The sequence below is a fragment of the Meleagris gallopavo genome, chromosome 2 (genome assembly GCF_905368555.1).
Source record: "Meleagris gallopavo chromosome 2, MGAL_WU_HG_1.1, whole genome shotgun sequence".
Lineage (NCBI taxonomy): Eukaryota > Metazoa > Chordata > Aves > Galliformes > Phasianidae > Meleagris > Meleagris gallopavo.
Window position 1 is genome coordinate 67519647 of NC_139405.1, and position 23758 is coordinate 67543404.

The 23758-nt window shown below is 40.8% G+C and overlaps 1 protein-coding gene across 3 annotated transcripts in view; it reads right to left on the bottom strand.

Annotated features, from left to right (window-relative positions):
* The window catches only part of PRDM1 (PR/SET domain 1), a 98779-nt gene that overhangs the window by 45024 nt on the left and 29997 nt on the right, over positions 1 to 23758 (bottom strand). The window contains exon 1 of one of the 3 annotated variants that reach the window (XM_085217575.1): positions 14700 to 14749. The exons of the other annotated variants lie outside the window; for them this stretch is intronic. The gene's annotated coding sequence lies outside the window, so the exon portion shown is untranslated. Of the gene's footprint in view, positions 1 to 14699; positions 14750 to 23758 lie in introns of those variants that run through there. 3 annotated transcript variants of the gene reach the window in all.

Genomic DNA, 23758 nt, shown 5'->3' on the forward strand with positions numbered 1-23758 from the left:
CAACCTGCAGAGGTTTTGCAGAGTTCACTCCCTCTGCCTCAGCACATTACCTTTCCCAAGCTTTTGTTCACAATCCATGCAGATATTCAAAAAAACCCACAAATTCTTATAATGCATAGAAGCACAGCCCAAGCACGCCGCAAGAGGGGCTGTCTGCATTCAAGCTTAACAGCGAACAGAGCTCTGTAAAGGCTCTTGGAAGCAAAGACATGGGAGTTATGTAAAATACACTGATTTCTCATATGCATGTATGAATAGATAAGACACAGGCTCCTGCACTATTTATGTTGTTTATTTTCATCTTAATGTTTTTCAAATCTCGGTGATTTAAACACAACTGCTGTGCTTCTGGTTTGCAGCTTGAGAACTACACAACTAGATGCAGTTTGCTGAATGTACTCAGACAAAACATTTGATAGGCAGACACCATCCACCTTCACATTCAGCCTAACCAACTCCTAACGTCAACCTTGATTAATTAATTATTGGCAGCACTACAATACACATGAAGGTGCAAAAACTGCTTCTTCCCTTTGGCCTAAGCCATGGGATAGTGAGAACCATGGCAAAAGGAGGCAGCCTTGTATTAGGCGTTATCTGACACAGACGGAAGATGCTCTGGGGCACCAAATGCACATGGATAGTGTTGCTCTGCAACAGTCTGAATCTTGTTTGGGCCCTGGTAGCATCGCCCAAGCACCTGTACAGTGCTGGGGACCAGACTGGGCCTGGACACAGCACAGCAAGCCAGGAGAAACACCTACCTGGAGAAACCAACGCTCAGGGTCTGCTTTATTTAGCAAAGGGAGATGTATTAGTTCACAGCACTGATTATGTGAAGAAAATGTATTTTAGAACAAAGGAGATGGGCAAACGAACCATCTGCAAATGCTCCTGGAGCTGTGTAGACGGTGATAGTAAGGCAGTTTATCCCCAAGAGCTTTCTCCTCACTGGAGGTGTTGAGTTAACTCGCCATGACCTCCGACTGACCCACACACAGCATGTGTAAGTGCTGTGCGGCGGTCACAGCCAGGAAGCTCTGCTCCTAAACACTGCCCTTTCCAAACACCACTCCAAAAAGCAGCAGCAGAGGTGACCCAGGAGTCAGCCGCCCATCCTCGCCCAGCATGGGCGACGTCTCCCTTCACCCTTTCGGGGTTTCATCCATCTTCATTTGCTTTTGCTTGCTGCCATTTCCTCAGGCTTTTCAATCGTGGGACTGGTAGCTATTATTCATTCTTTGGTTTCTGACCAGTCACACAGCAAAGAGCTGCAGCTTTCTATCAATACCACATTAATGCTTATTTAGCTCTTATTTTAATCACTGTTTTTTTCTACTTGGGTACCAAGTGCCTGAGTACAACAGCTCTTGTGGAAAAGCAGGTTCTACTGCATTGCTGCAGCTTGGATTTATACGAAAAACATCTCAACGCAAATATTTAGCATCACTCTGTAGCTAATTTACTAATAGTAACTCTGAACAGGAGTGAAAATATAATCGAAGTATGAAGAACATAACTGCCCAGACCACCAAAGTCAGACAAATATGAACAAACATCTCCAGTGTGCACACTTCTTTTCCATAAAAAGGACAAAGAGGTGAACTTATTGGAACTTATCCCTTCCACCACTAACCATGAAATAAGCACGGCATGCACCCCTATTTTCAGCTATAACGTATCCTTTAACTTAGGGTAATTCCAACAATTATAGTCGCCAGCTTGGGAAACTACATAACTTGTGCTTGGTTGACATTGATTTGAGTAATCTTATTGCCTTGTGTAGCTCACAGTACTGATAATGCATTCTGTCTCCAAAGAGAGGGAAAACAAGCCCTTCTTGCCCTAGCCACTTGACAGACTGAAGGGCAAGCAGGAGCCCGAACAGTAGACCTGGGCTCTCCATTATGAGAAGGGACCGCAGACGTGCGGCCCTTTGTCCCCAGATGTGGGAAGGCAGGCTGCCTGGCCTCACTACAGGCCAGTGATACACCAATCTGCCCCTCTGGGGACCACACAGATGTGCAGCTGGTGAAAAAGCATCTACCAGCTCAATAGAAAAGACAGAAAGAGTCAGATATTTTGCATAAGAGGAAGAGATTAAATGACTTCCCCAAGGTTTCACTGAAAGCTGAGAACAGAGACAAGGAGCTGAACACACACATCCTGAATCACAGCCTTGTGTCTCAATCACAAGACCCTCCTTCCTCTTGTGCATTTTGCACCATCAAGGGTAATCAAGAAAAGGACTGCCATGCCCAAATCAATCAGTAATTGAATACTAAACCTATAAATCACATAGAACATTCAGATGTCTTAACAGAAAGGCAATGAGCTCCAAAGAAGTGACAAGCCTTGCTATAGCTCCGGAAGGAGGAAATCATTTCCTGTGCTGGTCATCCATGCTGAATTAAGATCAATTTCAATGGCAGTAAGTTAGGTAACACAGCACCTGTCTTAGAAAAAACACAAAAGGGCACGTGTACACCGTGCAGCACACTCAGCCTCAGAGCCAGCTGTAAGCGTGCTGACCATGAAAAAGCATATTGTCACGAGGTGCATGGCTACATCAAGGCAGCAATAGGGATGTCAGCAGCCAAGTTAACAAGCCTTAGTACTTAGGAAGGCATATGCAGCTAAATCCAGGGACACACTTATACTGCTTCTAAGGCAACCTCAGCCCCTGTTCGTGCTCCTGAAGGCCACTGAACCTTGTTCCATTATGCAACGCAAACATGATCTTCCTTGCTTTCTGGCTTCACCAAGGTTGGGAAAGGATATGGTTGTGCTTTATAAATAAGTCATGGAGTAAACAGTAAGGAAAGAAGAAAGCTGTTGCAGCTGAAGGTTTTGACACAAGAATAAAACTGACCTCTGCAAATTCTGGTAATAAGTCTTTCAGTCTGAGAAGTGTTCTTCTGTAACCACAGCAGAGCAAAAAAATCCCAGCATTGATAAGATAGATCTTGTTAATTAGTAAAGTGATTTTTTGAAGAAGTTGTCTTTCCCAGCATATGCCTGGGGTGAGACAAGGAAGACTGCGTCAACACATATCTTTTCTAGACAATGTTTTTGAGATACTTCTAGGAAATATCATGGTCTAGATGCTTATTCCAGAAGGATGAACTAGTAAACCTCATGCATACACTCTTCAAAGCAGAAATAATAATAAAACAGAGCTTTCCACCTTCGGAGAAAATTTTATCTGACTGTGCAGTATAAATGCATGTGCACGTGCACAAACATTATTTTCAATATCAAGACCATCTTCAAGCAATTCCTCAGTCTCACAATGCATTTACTTTATGTAAAACAGATGCATGTCTTTGGGGTATGCTTAGTCTTTTAGTCTCACACCATGAATGTCCCTTGTAAATAAAGCAGGAAATACAAATTTCCTTGTCTAGTTCCAAGCCTGAAAGCCACTAACATAAGGAGCCACCAGCAGAATCAGCTGGAACCCTTTCAGCACCCCAATGTGTCTGCTAGTTGGGTTTGCGATCTTCAGACCAGCACAGATCAGTGCAGCTCCACTGAGCTGTGTCCATTTTCACCACCTGTCAAGAAGATGAACTTGTAGTGATACATCTAGCTCCAGTTCCTCAAACAAGTTCTGCTACATTAATGTTATTTAATATCTGCACTGCTGGTGAGCATAGAAATGCCACTTTTGGATTAAGGTCACTGCCAGTGCTGTGCCTAGTGGGACAAAGAACAACTAAATACAAGAAGAAACAAGCATTAAAATTGCAGTTTATAAAACTGCACTAGAAGTCACTAGAACTGAACTGAGGAAAAAAATCCACTGAATTAAAAATAATTCACACCTACCTTTCTAATTAAAATATATTTTCTACAGATGTCTTCCCTTTTCTTCCCCAAATGATGGTGGATGCAAGCACTTCATTTACCAGTGATGGAACTGATAAGCAAGCATTATGCCAGTATTCACTGAACTTCCTCCCATCCATTTGTGTTGAGTTTATGTTGTCAGACTCAAATGCCATTAATAAAAGCGGGCTGTTCAGTTCCGACAAACGAAGCCTTGCAAGTTTACAGACACAATTGCTCCAGGCTCCCCCTACGGTGGATGAGATATGGTGTTGTTTGAATGGACTCAAAAGAGACACTTTTTCACACCTGTCAGGCCTAGATTAATATCCCCACTAATTGCACTTCAGGAACAGCCGATTAGTTCTAGTTACAGAAACTTTCGTGGGCAAGGGGGACAAGCAGCCTGTTCTACCATCAGGGCTCATTCTTCCTGGGGCAGTGTCCAGTGCTGCATGTGCTTCTGAGGTGTGACAGGAGTGCTGCTGTACATCCTGTCCCGAACCTACTTTCATGATGATGGAGATGACAGAGGTGACCATGACTGTAATAGGAAAATAAGCAAGCTTTACACTGAATCTGTGCACAGACTAACTCTAACTTTCAAGCTAGAAGTGGTCATCCTAACTAACCTATTTTTTCCTAAATTTTTGCTTTAAACGGACAGTTCCTAATTTATAATATCACACTTGCAGGGCAAAAAAAAAAAAAATTCAAATCACGTTGCTGAAATCACGAAATGGGATTAAGCAAAGCTGTGGCCTTGCAGCAGGCGGCAAAAGCACCAGCGATACTGGTGGAGTGCTTAAAAACAAAAGTCAGGGACCAAGGGTTAGTCCAGCAATTCGAACGTGACAGGAAGGCTAGTTAATAAACACCAGCTAGCCCCTTCAATTACAGCAATAAATTGTTCAATTGGTTAAATGTCCACAGGTTCTTCCCCAAACACCACTGTGAACTGTTTAATTAGCAAACTGTTGCATCACTGGACAAACAGATAGAGGTGAGCTGGGGGGGGGACGGGGACGCTCAGCCCCTTGAGGAACCAGCAGCGCTGATGCCTCAGGCTTGTCTTCAGTAGGGCTCATCCATGACACACAGCCCATCGCTCTTCAAAAAGCTTTCATGCACCGCTGGGCATTAATCATTCATTATGGCCTATTTTTCAAAGTAGAATTTAAACTGCACAGGCTAAATATGTCTTAATCACCATTTTTTTCCGCATCAGCTTTCTGTATTTTGATAAGACATCCCACAGATTGCAGCTTCTCACCTGCTGCAAGATTAGATAGCCACGCAAACAAAGCAGGTTATACGACATGAGAGATACTGAGTACCTGGAAACTGCATGCTGTACAGAACAGACCTGCAGACTGAAGTCAGCAGGCCTATTTCTTGAAAATATTTAACACGCTAAATTTGGGATTATCTCACAAAGAGTTAAGGACATCCAAAGCCTTGTAAAATGACTTATCATCACGATCACACTTGGTTCCAGAGGGTATTTAAAATATATCCCTGAAGAATATGCCATCATACCATTAAATTTTTTTATATAAAATATTTTTGGTAAACCCATTTTAGTACAACGATGTGATTTCTGCGAATAAAGCCATGAGTTTAAGTTGATCAATGAGAACCCATTCAGAGTTTAAAGATCCATTTGAATTGCATTCATTGGACCTTTGATCACTCTGATGAACCAGAGATGCTGCATATTCTGTTATTAAATAAAAACTACATATCGATACAGAAAAATATACTTTTTAAAAATCACATAAATCATATCAATTTAACTTCACCTCTGAAAAACAACCAGTAAAAGGAGGTAAGTACCAATGTTATGTTTAAAGAACAAGGAGGAATTGCATTTCCCTGCTAAAGTTTTCTCTAATGAACTACCACAGAGGTAAATTTATCACAGTTGGAAGTAGAATACTGTGCCTGTGGAAATCTGTAAGTGACAGCTCTGTCTCTGGCAAAAGTATTTATTTGGAAAAGGGCTTTAGGGAGCAATGTACACTTACAACCAATTTTTTTTAATAACATTGAGCAAGTCTACTATTTTGTGCTTCTGCTTGAGAGGCAAAGCCTGGCTCCTCAAAGGATATCCGAGGGATATACAAGCAGTTCAATTCTGGGGGGAGGAAGGAGAGGGTAGGACTATATCCCTGTCCTCCGCTTGCAAAAACACACAAATTGTACTGCTGAAGCCAGGATGTTTCTGAGTGATCTTGCTGGCTCCTGGGAGACCCAGCACCCAACTCACGTTTGAAGATTCTCCCCCATGTACCTACCACAAGGGTCCAGACTTGCTCTGGGAAACAGATCCCCGTAGGCTAAGCAGTGTCATACTGCCCCACATTTAGAACAGAAATGGTCTTATTTGATTTAGCACGCAGACCCTTGCAGAGCTAAGCAAAGCAAACTCTTACATTTGGATTCACGGGAGACCTCCATTGAATTCTGCAGTTGCTACAACATCGTAGAGAGTATTCTGAATGCGAATTGTGATCTTTGTGATGCCAGACCCAACAGAAGGGGGAAAAAAAAAAAAAAAAAAAAAAAAAACCCGCTGCAAAGAGCCGCTTTGCCGCTAACAAATTACATCCGTTACCCCCTGTTTGTATGAAGTGATTAATGTTACAGAGAATACTTCAGTCAAATCCGTACCATTAAAGCTGTGTGCTCACATCAACAGCTTGCTGAATCGAGGGTTTTGGTATCTGTGCTTCAGCAGCAGACGACGTCGAAGTTTTTTTTGCTTTTGTAGCTTTGTAGTACTAACTGAATTAACATCTCTGGCAAGGCCTCAGGACAGGCTTTCAGTTGACACCGATTAGCATAGCCTCACTGAATGCTACAGACTGCAGCAATTCACACCATTAAGAATCCGGGGGGCAGACCGGGGAGAAAATGGAAATTACGAGAAGAATAGAGAACACAAAGCAGCACCGATGTCCTCGCATATAGGCTTTTATTCTGGAGATAGTTTACAAGCAGTTCGTAACCTTTGGACTCCAGACAGTCTTTAGAACCAACACGAGGAGGTTAAAGATTCGGTCTGAACTTTCCATCCAACCACAGCACTGTAAATATTTGGAAGGTGCACTGGAACTCATAAAGTTCCCATAAAATGGATGTTAGTGAAACAAAACAAGAAAACTCTGAAACTTGCATTCGTCAGATGATACGAGATTGCGTTACTTTAATCCAAAGAAATATTAGGGATACACATATTTACGACTTCGCTATGCTTAAAAGGGAATTTCCCAGCAAAACAGCTAATGCATTTTTGTTTAACAAACAATCTGAGCATTCTCTCATTCCAGATTTCTAATTTCAGACTCACTGAAAAAAATTTATTTATAATCTCAGCCCTTCTATATCCTAAACAGAGTAATTCATAGAAATACTTCAATTTTTAATTATTAATTATGCCTAGGAAAAGTCACTGGGAAATTCACAACACAAAATCATTTGTGTTTCAGACTTGTCAGTATTTCACTGATTGTTTAAAACATACATTCACTTCCAGTATAAAACAATTCACTTATCCTATTAAACAATACTCATAAATAAATCTGTCAAGAAAAAATGATTCTAACAAATAACTTCAGGCCACAAATTAAGGTTTTGCTCTTTGACAGTCATTTTAAAAGACTCAATAAGAAAAGATTTACAGCTACAGATTTATTCTGTGAAAGAATGATTTTTAAACTAATCATTATGTACTCTGGAGGCCTTCATTATATGTTAGCTAGGAAGTGACACAAACTTAATTGACAGAGCCAAATGAAACAAAACCAAATGAAGTATATCGCTAATAAGCAATCCAAAAGTAAAAGATAAAGAGTTATTTTACTATTTTACTATTGGTTTGTTTCTCGTCAGATGCTTAATGCTCCAAGTCACATGGAACTTCATTGACTGAAATATACTTACACCCATAGTGTAAGAGGGAGTTTAGAGTCCAACAGTATTTAAACAGTTTTATCTAGTAAATAAAAATACCTTAAACAAATTTTAAACCTCTATCCTGAGCAGAGGCTTCTATTGTGAGCAGTAGATGCTATGCAGTTATGAACACGTTCCTTTATTCAAAGCTAAGAATCTCATTTGTCTGTTCAGACAGGTCACTTAACTCATCAAGGGAGGGAAAGTTAGTCTGAAAAAAATAATGCAAAGTAGACAATTTCTGAAGTAATGAATATGTCAAAAAGCTGAAATACAATCTTACTCTGACAATAACAGGGAAAGACCAAAGTATATTGGTTTTGCACTAGATGTGCATTCAAAGCTTCCCATATAGAGTTTTGGATTTCTGCTTTTAGGATCGAAAAATCTGCATATGCAAAAGTAGATCCAGTTTTTTTTTGTTTGTTTTTTTTTACTTCTTATATTTGTGTTTGCTTTTTTTTTTATTATTCTTTTACGGAAAGAATTACAACTGATCCAGAATCAGGAATTCTAACAACAAAATAATAATCCAGACAAAAGAAATTAACGCATCACGCTTTTAAAACATTAAGGATTAATCAAGCTGATGATGTGATGCTATCATTGCAAAAATTGGGTGAGAGGTCTCTGCCACATACACATTTTTTGCCTCGATATACCACCGTTAAGTTCAGAAAGCAAAACTCTTATCCCACTATGTCTTAGGACAAGCAATTTCCACAGTTTTCACAGCCCCCAGCATATAAGCAAGATCCACAGAGTTTTGACTCACCTGATCTAATAGGTTTTTGGCTTGTACAGAAAGCTCAAAGTCTCAGCACTATCTTGCCCCTTCATTCACCATACAGAGTATCTCCATACAGTATGCTCCTATGTAAAGCATGCTCTTGCCTATTTCTCTCACTTGCCTTGAAGTGTGAAAGCAAAGTTATGCCAGCTATTCTGAGAAGCTTGATACTGCATCGAGCACCTGTTCAGACAAGAGTCAGTTAAAAAAGCAAGCTAACAGCTGAGCTGAGGTCAGCCACGCTATGAACTTCAGGACGTATTCACAGACCCCACTACCCTCAGCTCTCCCATCTTTATTTGAAAATAGAAGCTCTAGTAATGTGATGCTTTCCGTCCCTGTTCAAGCAGAGAGTGAAAGCCCTCCTGCTGTCCTCTACTCTTTAGAAGAAAGTGTTAGCCTCCCAACCTGCACTATGCCTCTGCAGAAATAAGACAGCTCATCCCACACTTGCAGTGTTTGTTTAAGGAGCACGGGTTCAACGGAGACAGTTAACCATTAGCTAGCGCCCATGCAGATCATATTACATTCACTATGAATACTTGTTAAGTATTCCTAAATGAAGCCTAGTTCAAGATGGGCACTTGGGTCAATCAATCTTCTCCAGGCGTTGCTGAATGGTAACACTGACTGCTGCAACCCCACACATGGAGCCAGGCTTGGGCATAAGCTCCAGGTTTGCAGAGAAGATGGTTCTCAAGTACTCTGCTTATACACCTGCGGTGTTTATTTCTGGTACCAAAAACTGCTCAGAAGGAATCCAAAGGCACCAAAATATCATACTACAGATCTGTAATGTGATGTTCCTAAGGACTGTTCATACACAGAAGTTTTGTTTCAATACATTAATCTGTAAGCAACTCAGCTTTACAGACTGAAAAGAAACAGCAGCTATCTTCCTAAGTGGAAGTTAACTTTTCCAAACTTTTTTTTTCTGTTCCTCTCACAAGTTAAAAATGCTGGTCACAAAACTGCTTAGCGCTCATATTATTCTGTATTACCTAAATTTTGACAAAAACTTTCGTTGATAGTGGTATCTCATCATGTCATATAAAGCACAAGGGTTTTTATTTTTTCTTACACAAGTATCTAGAAGTCCCAAGGAAAAGCACTGTGCCAGTTTATGAACTGCATAAACACATGGAAACTTCACCACTTCCAAGAGACTGCAATCAGATTGACAAGGGAGGCACAAAGGGAAGAGGGAAGGAGGTGTTGCCTTTACTTTGCAGGGTCTGCATTGGGACTTAGAAAGATTAAGACCCTTTTGCAACTTAGACTTAGTATAGCAACTATTCTTGTTAAGATGGCTTGTTATACATGCTAGGGCTCAACAGTGACAGGACTGAAGCAGCAGGCACAGTCAATCATCATTAATTTAGTCTAAAACAGACCTAGGAATTGAATGCACCTCTTTCCTGCACCTTACCCGCTACTTGACCACCACCAGCTTTGCCCCACTTGTACACTACCCATACACCCTTCCACTTGTGACAGTTGGTACTATCCTGTTCCTGGTTTATATTAATGCACCATCCCAGTCTAGTGCCTAGCTTTTCAATCTTTGCAGCACAAACAAGATTAATTTTTAATTTTAAGGCCCTGATTCAGCAGAACATTCAACTACATGCTTAATTCTATCCCTATTCAGTAAAGTACTTAAGTATTTGCTTAATTCTCATTTACTCCCCTGAGACTTGAACATGTGCTTAAAGATAAGCCTCTTCTTAAGTACTTTGCTGAAGTAGGGCCTAAACTGTGATCTAGGATCCAGGAGGGAAAAATAGATCAATAATGTGCTATTTCTTCATGAATATTAGGCTAACATTTGAAAAGATAAAGAAAAAAATCAAAATTAAATAGTACAGTTAGTACAGTTGTTTCATGGGAAAAGAAAAATTTTATATAATCCTGCAAACAATTCTCTCTTCAAAAAGTCCTTCTTCTTGACCTCTTATGTCTACAAGCTTACATTATTGCAATGTGCTGAGCCAACCACTCGCTCTCTGTTGCATGATCAGAATCTTAAAAGTTTTTCAAGCTAGGTACCTGATGATTAAGTATAAAATAAAATTTAGAACAGAATCTAATGTAATGAGTGCACTGGAACAGAATTCAGTTTTGTATTATCTTACGACAAAAGTAATGGGGAACTTGAGGAGATGCCAGAGAAGGGACATTGTGTCAAAACGCGAGAAGAAAGGAAAGAGAGCTGGGAAGAAACTGCTGGAACGTCATCGACAGAGATCATGCAGATTCAGTATTAGATATTTCCTTTGCAATAAGGTCTCATCCTTGGGCCAGCAGGAAGATAGTAATATGACCAGGATCAAAGAAGCCTACAGAGTTTGTGGAAAATGTGTCTACATGCCCATTTCAAGAACACCAATATCTATTCAACTGAAAAGGCCATAAAAATTGGGAAGCGATGGGAAAAATATTCACAAATGAAATACACGTTCTAGTTTGGCCAAAAATTGATCTCTTTAACTTCGCTGGCAAAAAGTTTGGTTGATTCTGAGTACTAAAACGGGACACAAGCTGCTAAACACTACAAAAAGATGATTTTGGTACATGTGTCTCTACATGATGGGCTGGATGCCCAGATGATTTCCACCTTTGGAGAAACTGGCACTTTAGTGTTCTGTCACAGGGATCCTTCTCATAAATAAAGGCCAGACTCTTACAGGTTATTAACAGGTCTTTTATTGGCAAGTCTTTCATGTCAGCTGCTGCAGCACTTTTTTCAGGAACTGCTGTTCTTGGGTAGCTGGAGTCACCATGTTCATCTACCTTTTGATTTCTAGCAAACTGGAATGCTGTTTAATCTTTGCAGTTCCTAACTTGCAGGGACTTACACATATGCTTAATGCACTGTGAATGGTTCTACTGAAACATGAATTACAGTACACAAAGCTAAAACACATGCCTAAGCGCCTGCAGGATTGGGGCCTAAAAACCTGAGCATTATCCTTTTGATGCATCCGTCCCACTAAAATGATGGATAAAAGTGTTTACAAAAAAGCTTTGAAGATGAGAAATGCTCCGTAAGTACATGTGTGGGGTAGAGGAAGTGGAAAGAGAAAAGGAATAGGGACACAGATTGCATTGGCTGTCCTGATGTTTGCCATAGAAACCACATCATTCTTAGCAGCTGCAGGATTAAGAAGCCTATGTGGTTAAGGAGGTTCCTCATACTTTGGATGAGCACTGTCAGACATTAGAGGGTGTAAATTCTCAGTTTCCACCTCAGGTTAGTCTTTGAAAGGATGATGCCACATGTGGTCACGCTTTTCTTTGGAAAGTTCAGCTACAGTAACATACACACTTGCAGCCAGTCTTACCTGAAATACTGTATAAAAAGTTTCAAGACAGTTGCAGGTGACAGAAAGTGCCTTTTCTACTGAAATGCCCCAAGTAGACTTGGACCTTCAGAGCATTTGATAGTGCTGGGCAGCCTTTTGCTCACCAAGGACACTTGTGCCATCTTCACAGCCTAAAAAGCAGCTCTCCAAGCTGCCTGAGACAGCAGCTGCATTGGGAGAGCATATGATGCAGTCTGTGCCTCTCTCCTGCCAGGTGGCAGTGGCCACGGACAACAATGAAGACATTGGACGGCCAGTATTTCGAAAGGTTAGGAAAGGCCACTCAGTACAATCAGAGTGAGGTACCTGCCATCCCTTCCTCAACTAGCACAGCTGTGAGAGTGCAAAATATTTTCTGACAAAAAGCAACTGAATGGCTGGCCTGAGGAGCCACCATGTTTAGTCCACTGACAAAGGAAGGCACCTCAGGCCACATGCCTGCGTGCCTCTGACAGCAGAGAGCAAGCCCACCTCAGTACCCGTCTGACACAGGAACTGGCCTCCCTCCTGCCAGGCTGAATGTCAGGCTAATCAGTTTGATCTGACAGATTTTAATTAAATTAATTAAGGCCTTTCTGAATGGGCTTGGTTAGCGTTCCACAGGGGAATCCCCATTGACAAGAAGCACTGTCAGGAGAGGCACTGTTTTTCTCCTCTCACAATGAGAATTTTCTTATGTTGTTAGATTTTTTTTACATCATTAATAAAAGTACTTTATAAACACATATGATGCTTTTGAAGCTTGACATCCAATTATATTAACAATAGTCTTCTACAAACAAACATAAGATTTTCAATGCATCCTTCAAGCAAGTTTGTTACTCTGCCAAATCAAGATGCAAAATGATCCTGATCGCTTCCCACCGACTTTTTCAAATGGACTTCTTGTCCAAAAGTTGGAAACTCACCACTTGCAGGAATCCTTAATTGCCAGTACTGTGAGAGGCTAGGCTCCTGCTCCCCCCATACATCTGTGAAAAGACAATGACCATTTTGTTCTGCAGATTTGCCTGCAATTGTTTTGGCTAACATGGTTTAACCCAGTCCTAAGTACTTTATGTTGTGAGCATTTCACATATGGTTCAAAAGCAGCACGTCCTTCCTACCTGAAGCTACAGCCACTCTTCAGACACCCAGTCATTCTGAAAGGCTTCGATACGAGCAAAAACCCCGGTATCTGCACAGAAACAATAGCACGATCGAGCTAAAAGGCATCGCCTTGCTTACCATACTGCACTTGTGATCTGTAAAAGTGCTGAAGCTGGAAATCCCCCAGTACTGATAAATGGCAAGTAGTGGCCACAGTCACACACTGTCCACGAGGGATGTACCGCTCTGTTACTGTAACCACTGCTGAGTTTGGCTGCAGCAGTGGGCTCCCAGGCACGGCCAGGCGGCAGAGATAGAAGCAGCCTCAGAGAGCAAGGCCTTCTCCTTGGGTGGTATAGGCAAAGGAAGGATGGGCTGCCCAGGCATCGCACTGATATCTGCTGGGCTCAGCAGACAGTGAGCCAACTTGTTGATATGGGGCCTTCTGCTGACACTATTGCTACCGTATGCCTCTGCTCATCACGTGGGTCCCTAAAGAAGGAAGACGTGCCAGCTTGTATGTTTAATTTAACAGTAAATGAAACTTTCCAGAAGCTGGAAAGGATTTTGAATTCAACCTCAGAGGAAGTAGCAGCGATCCTGTTGTGACTGAAAAGATGTTAAGAGCTGAGGTGCTGTAAAACAACCACTTCACCTACCAGCTGAAGCTGGCAGACTTCATCTAGCAACACCTCCTTTCCCTTTGATGCCAGAGTGGTCTCTCAAGATGCTTGACCTTGAAGTGCCAAATCATGGTGAACACTACAAATTTTGTTCTGACAAAGACTGAAGAAGGGAGGAGACTCTGAAGTGGGAAGATACTGTACTTGGAATGCAATCTGAAATGAAGGAGGAAAAAAGAAAAAACAAAAAGGCTAGAGCACAAAGTGAGAAAGAGAAGATTAAGACCCAAAGGTATCCAAGGGGGACAATGAAAGAGATAAAAGTAAGAAACAAAAGATCCTGAAAGAGTAGATAGTGCTAATAGGCAATTATTAAAGACCAAATAAGAAAGAGGAAGGATGGAAAAAAAGAGGCCATTTCCCTGCCTATGTGTTATTTTTTTCCAGTTTATTTTCAACATATCTATTATGCTATACAAGTCACAAGAAAATCCTCTTAGTAAGTCAGCACCTGTTTACTATAGCTCCTCAATAAACAAAAGCTATTTCAACTTATTTGCTGGCCAGTATGAATCCAGCAGACCCAAATGTGCTTTCCAGTGTGATTCTGATTAGAATCTCAGTCTTTTGAAGTTCAGATTCATTATTATGAGCTTAACTGGGGCACTACAGGTCTTGAGCCAACAACTAAAATGTTTTCACTATACTGAAATCAGATTTACTTTTCCACTCTCAAAAGCATATCTGTTTGTGGCATCTATTTGACGTTTTATTCTCAAACTTATACCCAGAGAAGAAATACAAATTTGCTGAAGTGTAATTCTGTCTAGTAACATCAACAGAAACATATATTCTGAGAATTCCAATATGAGATATTTTGTAAATACTCCAAGGGCTAAAGGCAGGTAAGCAACACAGGAAATAATCTGCCTTTGCAGAGAACAACAACAAAGTGCTTTTTAATAAATTAGACAAAGATGAGTTGCAACTACAACAACAACAAAAAGATGCATCCACAAAGAAAGAAGAATTCTTTCAACTGACCTTCAAGTTCCCTCTACTCTTTCATTAACTGTCCACTGAGGTGATCTCTGGCCAAATACAGGGAATTCAGAGCCTGTCATAGAATTACAAGATGAATTAGGGACTGTTGCCACAAATTTACAGCTACCAAGGCCTTTGTTGATTAAATTTTCCCAGACTTGAAAGTAATTTCACTGGAAGCACTCTTAATGGGGCCTCACATCAGCATCAGGACAAATGAGGAAGGGGAGAAACACTTTTCCCTTCCAATTATCACGTGCTTTTTTCTCCCGAGTGATTGGTAAGCAAATAGACACAATTTCAGTCAATTCAACTTAAAAGTGCTTAACACAAATTGTTTGCATACTAAATAACTTCCCAGAAAAATCTCAATTTTCGATCTCCTTAAGGAAAAACATCCCCTTTCTTTCTTTCAGCAGAGCCTACTAAATAACCTCAATTATTATGCTGAACAATTACTGACTCACAGTGAAATCAATTGCAAAGCTAATGTAGTTGAAACTGTATACAGATAAGTGCACTACAGGTGAGTAACTCCACATGCATGAGTAGTGTCGCTGTGCTCAGTGGCATAACTCATGTGCATAACTATCTGCAACACCGGGGCCTCAGATTGTAAACTCACTGGAGCAGAAACCAGATCTTATCTGCCTGTAAAGCACCTGGCAGCGCACCTATCTTTGCCACTATATAAATTAATTATCATTAGCATCTGAATTTTGTCAGCTCCAGCATTCTGCCCTAACCTCAAACACTGCATTTCTTCCCAGAGCAATGTTTTGTGCAGTGGGTGATAATAATAGGCACATGGATATTTAACCATTCTGGGATTAAATGAAATAACTCAGTTTAAAATTAACATGAGTGAGGCATTTGAAAAGCTTCTGAAATCTGAAGTCTGGATGGGGAAAGAGAAAATTTTGAAGGTAAGAAAAATATAACTAATTCCATTCCTGAAACACTTTGACCTTTAAACGGAACCATCCTCCCCTTCTTAGGTTTAAGATAAGTTCAGCAAACAAAATTTCACCCTGGGTTTGACACATAATCTGCCAAACTGCTGAAGAAAAAAACAAACACTTTTTCCTTTAAAAAAAAATCTCAAAAATTTTATGGAAAAGACAGACCTCACTACTCATGACAAATATTGCTGGTACACACATACAAAGTTAAATATGAGGTAAATTATTAGATTTTTACAGGAAATACAGATTTAGAAAGAAACAGTTGTGAAATAGCAAATTGAAGATAAGGAAATCAAGAAGACAACTTTTGGTCATCTGAAGAAAAGAATAGTCATCTTCACTAATCATGTCAGACTCATTATCTCAGCTTGCTAATCTCACATTTCAATAGGTTTTTACTGCTGAACCTTAAGAAACTGTGGGCTTAAATGAGAGGGAGAGAAGGGACTGGAAGTGCCGGTCAATGTATTCAGCTCTTTTGGCACACCTCAATTCATGCTTTTAGAAAGTTCTTCGGTTGTGGTTGTTTTTTTTTTTTTTATTCAGAATATTAGATTTTGTTTTCAGTGGCAAAACAAAATAAAACACTTGCATAATCAAGTGAAGGAAAAAAAAGAACTCTAGGGGTATATTGTTTGTTTTCTTTTAAAGACAGGGAAAAAAAATTCAGCAGCTGGCTCTGATGCATGTGTTAGTGCTCAGAGCCACTTCCCTGCTTTCCCTTCTGCTATCTAGTCTTTGCCACTGAACTATTCAGACGGTTCCTTCAATAGGCACGAAATACTTAAGCGAACAGCAACAACTATGTGTTTGACAGACCGAAACTAAACTGGACAAAAATACACAAAACCAATCAAAAAATACAAAAAAGGAGAAGGCTCTTCAATCATTTGTATGGGCAGGACAAGAGCCCTAACTTACAATCACATGCCAGTAAAGACATTAGTTTTACCTATAATCAAAAATACGTAAAAGGACAGTCTCATTTAAAAGCAAAAAAGTGAATAATTTCTGATTCCTGCATGAGGCCTTTTTGTGTTTGTATGCACACAAAATTGCTTAACAGCAATTTTTCTTTTCTTGTTCTATAAAAGCCATTTATTCCATAGAAACAAACTTCTAATAAGGTTTTTCTTCAAATTCTTAGCTGAGTCTGTAATAAATAGCTGATGAACTGTGTTTTACATCGACCATTCTGTAGGCAGCGTAATGCCAAGCTTTACAGTGGAGAACAGTACTAAAAATTCTTAAGCTTTAAGTTAAGGACTACAAAAACAATATATGATTAAATCACAATCACAACAAAATCTATTTTACTTTGAATCTTCAATTCTCTCACCGCCTGTGCCAAGTTATGGAAAACTTAATATACATCCCACCCTGGAGAGACAGGTTTGCTTTCACACAACATATACCCCTGTGCATTTAATAATAATGTACATTAAATAAATAAATAGATAGTTTGGAAACACGACAGAAAGCACAAGTGATACTCAATTACAGAAATGCTTTCCCTCCATCACCTCAGAGGCTGTGCTCACCTAAAAAAGTATCACTTGGTAGTAATTACTTATTCCCAGCTCTTTCTTCACATTGAAAAACAAACTAAAATCCTCACCTTTGATACAGGTCAGAATATAAAGTGCAGACTAGTTGCCAGGGTCTCTGGTGTGAGCAAGGGCTGACTGCTTTCACACTGAGACCCAGGCAAGCAACGCCGTGTCTTTATGAAGTGGGAAAGTAGAGCAGTAGCTCAGAGTACATCTTCTAAGCAGGATATTTAGGAGCCTCCACAATCCCTTTACCAGACACACACATGCAACCTGACTTTTTTTTCTCCCACTCTAAAAATACTAACCCGTCCAGTGAACTAGTTGGAAGGGCCTTAGGAAGGGGTGGAGTAAGAGAAATCAGTGCAGCAAGTCACCTTTCAGCCACCTATGACATCAGCCTGCTGCCCTGATTCCTTCATTAATACCTTTGAGCTGAAAACAATGGGCCTGCCATTAAGCACCACACAGTTCAAGATAAGAAAGCCCTAAGCAGATAATAATCGGTGCATTTAGCTGGATTTCAAACATTCAGCTGCTTAATCATTTCTTCCTCACTGCATGCTACCCAAACACACAGGGAATGCTTTGGATGCCTCGGGCTAAGGAAGAAGGAGCTGGGGTGTGGGGAAGAGGAGGGGAGCTTGGGCCTCGGGATGAGATTGGGGAGGAGAGGGGGATTTCATTGGCAATCCTCTCCCTGGGAAATGAAAACATTTCTTAATTGCCATTAGGGAAATAGGTTAAATACAGGCTTGGTAAGCTGCTAAGGGCTGGCTAACAGATTAGAGCGGATGGCTGTTGAAGTATACTCATTTCCATTATATGGCAGAGCGGGGAATTTTTATTTTCTTAATAGTCTTCCAAGACTGTTCCTGTCAGGCGCTGGGTGTGAGACTGCTAGTTAGATTTTAACTAGTCACCTTCCAGCTGATGAAGCAAGGCTGCATTCACCAGCCCTCGGGTGACTGCTTTACTGCTTATGCAAGGGAACAGAAACTGTGGGGCATGCTGGCGGGGTGTGTGGAGAGGAGAGCACCGTGATACCTGCTGCTTTGCTAACACGAAACAACAATGAGTAATGGCAGAATCAGAGGAACTGAAGGCATGATGCAGCGTACCTGTCACGCCAGGAAAGAAGGAATAAAAAAAAATGTCTCCGGATCCCTGAGCACGTAGCAGACGCAAGGCTGAGCCCTGCCAGGTCTGGGCAGCTCACCCACAAGACCTTAGGGCAGTGTGGGGGGGGTGTGGGCATCTTATGCTACAGTCTGCCTCTCTGCTGCTCAGAGCCCGCTGAGATTGCCTTCCCTGCTTTCACCCACAGCACTGCCATCTCCCTCTTCTCCGGCAGGCTCATGGCAGCCCTCCCCCTCCAGCCTCCAGTGAAGGCAGTGGGAGCAAAGGGAAGCCAAGTTTCCCTTTAAGTGGGCACAGCCTCACTACTCATCCACACAGCAGACAAGGAGCTACCAGCAGTGTGCACTGCTAAACTGAGACACAGTCCTGTAATCCTCCATCATGCAAAACTCCCCAGGGCATGACTAGGAGTTTTATCTCAGCTAGGGTTCAGTTTTGAAGGCACTTTGTTCTGGGGCTCCCTGAAGCCAGCACAGCTATGCAAAAGGTGGTGGACTGGCAGATAAAGCAACGGGGGGTGTGTGTGAAGAATGAGCTTCTGGGGGGGGAGAGGGGGAGGTCTGTGAACACCTTTACCTTTCCTCCCCCTCCCAGCCAGATGCACACATCTGTACAGCTGTGCGTGAAGAGGAAAATTCTCCCCGTGTATAAAATCTCCAATGCCTTTTGATACAGCCACTGTTTATCCATCTGCATCATCACACATGTTAATACACTTCAGACTTGTGCTAAGTTTTAGTTTCATTCAACTACATCTGAATTTCCCTGTTGTGGATGGCTGAAAGTGGTAAATGTTGTAAACATGTTTTCTCCATGGACAGTTAAAGGAGCTCCGACAGAGCTCAGGCATATGAGGCCAGGTGAAAGATACGCCAGCCCAGTGCACTGCCCAGAATCAAACTGGAGGTGAGGGAAGAGCACAAAATTCCGATGCTCTCTCTTCCAAGCCAGCATGTTTACCCAGTCAGCCTTAAGGCATGCTTACCTACAGACATGGGACCACTGCGGAACAGCAACCACATTGGTAACAAATGCTCTGCTAGTTCAGATTAAGTCAGTGAGGACGGGAAACCCACTCAATTACATGGCATTGGCCAGTATTTTCCACTTGGCTAGCAATCCCATGTACTTTCTTTGCACATTTCTCAGCAATGCACTGCACCTTCATCAGAAATCAACAAGAGAAGGAAAACCCAGCACTTCCCTCAGTTCTCACTTCTGCTTACCACCTCTCATTCAGAAGTATTTTACCCACTTCCTATACAGAAAAAGTATCTGTGAAATGACATAAACCCCTGGGCTACGGACAAGTATGCCTCCTGAATGATCCAGCAATTGACAGAACACATATACTGTGGCAACTATGGAACCTATGTTATAGTATGCTTGTTTTGAAGAGTTTGGGACAGATCCTTTGCATCTGCCAATCATTACAAGTCGGAAGGTTTTACAAAGGTTTTTCCTGTGGCCACATCTTTAACCACAGTCGATCTAAACCAGGCACAACACTGCCAGAAAGACAACTGTGGAATCAAAGCATGCTTCTGTGTGCAGGCTCTGAGGGGACCCCTCACAGTTGAGCACAGCATCACTGGCTGGATTAAAAATCTCTTTTTGAAGTTTCTTAAGAAAAATAATTATTAATAGTTTGTGATGTGTCTCCCTTTTCAACAGAGAGCTAGGAGCAAGGAAATAACAGACACATCTACTATTCTCTCAGCCTTTCTGACAAGGTCTTTTTTTTCCAGCATAGGTACAGTTCAAGAATGTGCGCCCTTCAAATTATTTGCATCTGGACATGCAAATGTAAGCCTTACACGCACATGAAAGCCTTTCCCAACACATGACTATGCTACAATTCAACTCTTTTTAGTAAAAAGAAAGCTTCTATTCCTGTTCATGACCATCTGGGTATCTCTGCAAGACACTGCATGCCAAGACATCAAAATTCTAGTTTCCAAGTAATAAAAAAGACGCTGTCTTAAATGGCCAGTTGGTCATTAAGCAAAGGAAAAGTACTGCTCTGAAGTACTAGCACAGAGGCAAAGCAGTGGACACCTGTGCTTTACATCAAGTACTTTCCTTGACAACATAAGTAGCATACAGATAAATCGGCTCTTTCTGCAAGTTAGAACAAGTCCAATTACTCTGAACACTACCTTTGGTTTAAGACACTTCAATTCTCTTTCCTGTCCATAAACCCTCTAGCATACACATTCTTGTAATAGAACAAATTCCTTTCCCCTGCTTATTGCAAAAAAACATTTATATTGTATTTAAATATAGCAATAATGCATCATTATTAATGAATATTTTTTACATCAAATGGCTATCTTTTGACAGAATAAAATTCCAAGCTCAGGGAAAGAAGCTGCTTTATGGGGACTACTGTGACAAATAGGATTCCTGAATCCTACATGCGAAAAATTTGAAATATGAAACATTCCTTTTTTTTTCCAAAGTTATTCTTTACAAATGTTTTTTTTTTTTTTTTCCTGTACATCTTGTGTATTTAAAGAGAACATCTCTATTACAATGTAATATTCTACAAGGAGGAAAATTAACCACATTGACCATTCTGGAATCCTCCACATTATGAATTACATCACAAACCACATTTTACAAACCAAAATCACTTAGAGAAATCCTGGACAAGCAGTTAGACAGAAGTCTACTTACAATTATGAGAATATGTTATATTGGGAAATAAGTTATTTGCGAATTAACTATTAAGGACAGGCCATTTTCTGTCAAGAGGTTACTTACATCCACTGGCTTTAAACCAAGGTAAAATGAGGAATAAATGGACTACATTCTACAGTGGGTCAAATCATTGTCTCAACTGCACTTGAGTTGACATAACTAGAGCACAGAGTACCTGCTATGGCCACATTACCAAGAAACTGAAACTTGATGAAATCACAGAGAAAAAAATATAATTTTAAAGGTAAGGTTTTATTTTAAAAAGAAATAACAGAATGAACAACCTGATATGAGTGTGGGGATCCCACATTACTTAATCTCTTTAAATCAAGATTAGGTGGCTTCCTTGAACAAACTCTGAAACATTCAGAGGACTTAAGATTTGTGAAAGAATTACTGGGTGAGTTTCTGTAAGTGTTGCTTTGCAGAAGATAAAACTACCTGATCATAATAAATTGAGGTTTAAAAAACTCTATCAACTTGGGAATACGACCCGCCTTTCCTTATTTCCTTCTAGTGGTTAGCGACACTGCACATAGCAGGGGGGTTGAAATTAGATGATCATTATGGTCCTTTTCAACCCAGGCCATTCTATGATTCTATGATTCTATGATATGACATGACAAAAGAACTCCTTGAACTATTTATCCAAAAAGGAAAATTAATTTTAATAACTACTAAAGACTACTAGAGTATTTCATATTCCAAGAACAAGTTCTTTTCTGTTACCTTCCTTTCCTGTCTTTTATTCAGAACACAGATATACAAGCCTATTTCAAGACAAGACCAAATTAACGTGGGATTGACTTTGTGCATGAAAGGAAAAGAAGTTTGAGTTCCTATAAACCTTTCAAGCTTTCATTCCATCTCCCTTCCCAGTTTGCACGGAGGAGTCTATTTTACAACTTTATCCATGTAATGGTCCTGCAGACTGCTTCTTCATGCCAAAATTTCTCTTTGATGTTTGCTCTCCCATTAGTGTTTCAGTGTAGGTATTCAAACTGATCACACAAGCGCAGCAGAACTCCAGAACTGTCCACGTTCCGTCGAATACAGTTGTTTCATGTTGCCTGTGATTTACAGTCTTAATTAATGCTCAAAAGAAGAAGAGCACATCTTTGGTGGAGCGTCCCCCCTCCACACACACCCCTCCTCCCTCTCTTTTTTTTTTTTTTTTTTTTTGGTACAAAACAGCGCTCTCAGGGTTTTGTTGGACATTGTGCAGGATGACTTTGCCAAGCAGAATGGAACACACTTAATACTTTTCCTTTATAACCTTTGTAATAAATCAGCTACCACTCCACTTGCACGAGAACGGCCATTAGTGTCCTCTCCCCTCCCCCAGCACTTCCCGAATTTTAAACAAAGTAGGAATAAACTGAAGCTGAGCAGAGCCAGTGAGCCCAGTAAATCAGTTTAATGAGAACTGAATCAGTCATATGAAGTCCACTACTGAACAAACAAGATGGACAGAAGAGGCCTGGCTTCCAATGCAGGTACTGGGGATAGGCAAGCAAGAAAGCAGTGCTCACACATTTGATCTTCAGCAGTGATGCATGTCTGTTGTGAATGCTCTGTTCTTTAAAATCACATTTGCTGTGGCTTGCTGCTGCAATTCATTGTTTAGATTTGGCTGCTTCCTCTCCTGCTTGTGGTTTTGCTCCTCCATGTTTTCCCACAGAAGTGGAATTTTCTGTTTACCCATTTTCACCACTTATCTACTCTGTGATTCACTTTGGTTTCAGTTATCCTTCTCAGGTCTCCCTTGTACAACCACACATATATACATACTGTTGTTCAATTCAGAAGCCAGACAGCAAATAATTCTGTATTTACAGGAATGCAAAGTATTAAGGAGATGGTATCAACTTTTGTGTATGATAGCACATGAACTCAACATTAAAAACATATTTTCAAAAGTTTAAAAAACAAACAAGCAAACACACAAACCAACTAATGTACACTGGTTCAACCTTTTCCACATACCTGGGGCAGCACAAGTGGTCAAGTGTGGATTTCTAGCTTGGAGGGGACTAAGAGGCCTTTTACCTCCCACATAAAAGTGCCCACCTCAGTGCCAGAGCTCCTTGTCCATCTGGTCATGTGAACTTAGAGAAAGGAACTGGTAAGATGAATTGATGAGCACACTCAGGAATTAATGAATTAACATACAGTGCTGAGCTACTTGCCCTGCTCCAGCCACAAGAACTGACGGACAAGAGAAGGCATGGCCCACCCACTCCCATCCGATCTGCATCTCTTCCCTGGAGGCCAAGCCTCCACATCTCATTCAGACAGCTTCATTCTGTCATGCTCCATCCCCACCTACAATTCTTTTCTATTTGGAATGGTCATCCTTTTTCAAATCAAGGGCTCAAATTAAGGATAACCTTTTCTCTTCTGCTTCCTTACCTCCTTCAGAAGCAGCAACCAGAGATCACTGGTAAGATCTTGCTATCACGTAAATATCCCAAAATTCTGACTAAGATATAACTGGCATTTATTAGTAAATCTGACCCAGCTCCCAGAAAGCTGCTCTCTTCACTGTGAGCCTAATAAAAGAGTGGAAGTTAATTAATCTCCCTGAAACACCATACAATCATACTTTCAATCCTGGCAGGCTGGTCAATTCAACCCATTAGAGCATCCTATGCTACTTCTCGGCCAAGTGGATAATTTTCTTTCTGAAGTACTATTACCT